Source organism: Gallus gallus, chromosome Z, assembly GCF_016699485.2.
Source record: "Gallus gallus isolate bGalGal1 chromosome Z, bGalGal1.mat.broiler.GRCg7b, whole genome shotgun sequence".
In the NCBI taxonomy this organism is placed as follows: domain Eukaryota; kingdom Metazoa; phylum Chordata; class Aves; order Galliformes; family Phasianidae; genus Gallus; species Gallus gallus.
Window position 1 is genome coordinate 47,474,155 of NC_052572.1, and position 2,745 is coordinate 47,476,899.

The window sequence follows — 2,745 nt, forward strand, 5'->3', positions numbered from 1 at the left end:
TTTGTATTATCACTTGAGAATCTGAAACTGAAGAGCCAATGTTTATCTACACAGATTAATATGCAGTAATTGAAGGATGCACTGAGCAGCTCCCATTTTGAGAACAGAATTAGTGGAAGGTGAATCAGGTACTGGTGTGGCAGTGAGAAAAATGGTAGGAAATATTAAACATCACAAAACAGAAATCCTTTATGGTGGATGGGTTGCTGCACATCAACCAGGCCATCTTCTGAATGATCAAGTAAATTCATTTATCTGCCTTGCAAGTTCAGCTGCAGAGGGTAAGGAAGAAAAGTGAGGACATTTGTTAGAGTGGCTGTGGCTAAAATGAGGCCACTCAGGAAGCAAAGACCTCTTTAAGGTAATGGTCATCAGAGGGTAGCCTGTAACAGGGAGAGGTGCAGCTTCATTGTTTTGGCCTGTGATGCAGCGTATTCATTTAGGAGAACATAAACCTTCCACATGGGTGGCCGCACGTGGGAAAGATCAATCCACAGTGGATAGTTTCAACATTTTGACATTTTAACCACACCAGTCCAGCTGTGACTAAGCTGCTCTACCTGATTGTATTACAGAAATCCCAGATGATAGGAGAATGCATTTGGAGCCAAGGACATTCATATGCTCAATTAGAGCGTCCTCAAGGACTGTTCTGGTGTTCATAATAACCATGTTACTGCTTTTAACTTTAATGATCTTGTGCAAAAACAACTTGTAACTACAGGAATTTTTACAGTTGTGAGTTTATCATCTTTAAATGTATGACACTGGCAAAAGAGCGGGCAGAACATCTGCAAGCGCACATGACCACCTGGGTATGGTCAGCTCAAGCAGTCAGCTAATTTTTCTGCTTTTTGTTTGTCCAGTGGATATTTGGTGTATGATATATTAACCATGTTTTCAGGGAGTGCCTACACTATTCTCTCTCTTATAAAAAAAATATTACATTGAGAAATTTTAACATTAAGACCACAGCCCTGAATGTATATGACATGGGAATTGTATCCAAATATTTGAATTCAGGGACTCAGCTTTTTGAGTAGCAAATGTCTAAAAGGCAGAAATGTGTGTAAGTTTTGTCAATTGTACTAAACCAAAGGTGAATATAGAGAATAGACAATAGACATATAACGACACAGTGAATATAACCTAAGTTGAGACACATTTAATTTTACCTTTGGGGTACTTTTTGTTTTGTGGAACCACTGCCTGCATTTATGTGCCAGCAAATTCCACAGGTGATCCTGTAAAATTGGTGCTCAGTCACCCACATAGCAAAGAATGGCTTCCTGGTGTTTAGAAGGAAACACCTGTGTTCCAGTTGTGCCCATTGCCTCTTGCCATGGCACTGCACAACACTGAAGAGTCTGGAGGGGAGCTCATGAGAGACCAGTAGGTCTGAGGGAGCTGCTGCCAGAGGGACCCGTACTGGAGCAGTGTGGTCCCACACCTCTGCTGGAGCAGTGCTTGGAGAGCTGCAGCTTGGGGGAAGCTGAAGCAGGATGAATTCAGAAAGGAGGACATCCATGGAAAGGACCCACATGGAGCAGGGACAGAGAGTGACCATGAAAGAGTGGAAGAGACAAAGTATTAGGGACTGACTGCTGCCTCTATTCCCTGCTTCCCTGTGCTAACTGTGGGGAGAAGGCAGGAGAAGCAGATGACAGGATTGTGCTTTTAGTTTGCTTTTTGATCTCACTGCTCTAGTCTGTTATCAGTAGGCAATAAACTACATTAATCTTGCTTTTGCTGAAATGTTTTGTCTGTAACAGCAACTGGTGAGTCATGTTCCTGCCCTTATCTCAACCCACGAGCCTTTTTTCAGTGCATTTTCTCCCCTTATTCTTATGAGGAGGTAGATCGAGAGTGATGTGGCGGTGCTTGGCTATCTACCATTGTGAAACTACTATAACTAGTTCTAATAAGAATAAATTGTATGACCACATATATACATATATTTTGGAGCAACCTCTGTCTATTTCAGCATATCATTCATCTCATTCACCATTCATCTCACAATCTGCTACTATTTTTAACTCTGCACTCTAGATACGTTCCTATAAAATGTTGTGGATTGACATTTTCAGGTGAGTTGTGTGGGTATCCACCCTCGAATGTCAGGAATTTAAATCTATTTCACAGTGTTGAGTGATGTTTCATGGTAAAGCAGTTCATAAAAATTATTTGTATCTACTTCATTTCTCCGTAAACTGCTTGTTGAGTAGGTACCAGTCAGGCAATATAGCCAGTGAAAATATACATCATATTTTATTCCCTTCTCTCTGCCTTTCTATTCCTGCAGCTTTCTATTAAAGTCTGTACTTCACTAGCATGGCATAAATCCTCTTGAGAGTTCGTTCTTCTTGGATCATAGAATGGCCTGGGTTGAAAAGGACCACAGTGATCCCCTAGTAACAACCCCCCTGCTATGTGCAGGGCTGCCAACCACCAGACCAGGCTGCCCAGACCTACATCCAGCCTGGCCTTGAGTGCCTCCAGGGATGGAGCATCCACAACCTCCTTGGGCAACCTGTTCCAGTGTGTCACCACCCTCTGGGTGAAAAACTTCCTCCTATTATCTAATCTAAACCTCCTGTGTCTCAGTTTAAAACCATTCCTCCTTGTCCTATCACTATTCACACTCGTAAACAGCCATTCCCCCTCCTGTTTATACACTCCCTTGAAGTACTGGAAGGCCACAATGAGGTCTCCCCCAGGCCTTCTCTTCTCCAAGCTAAACAATCC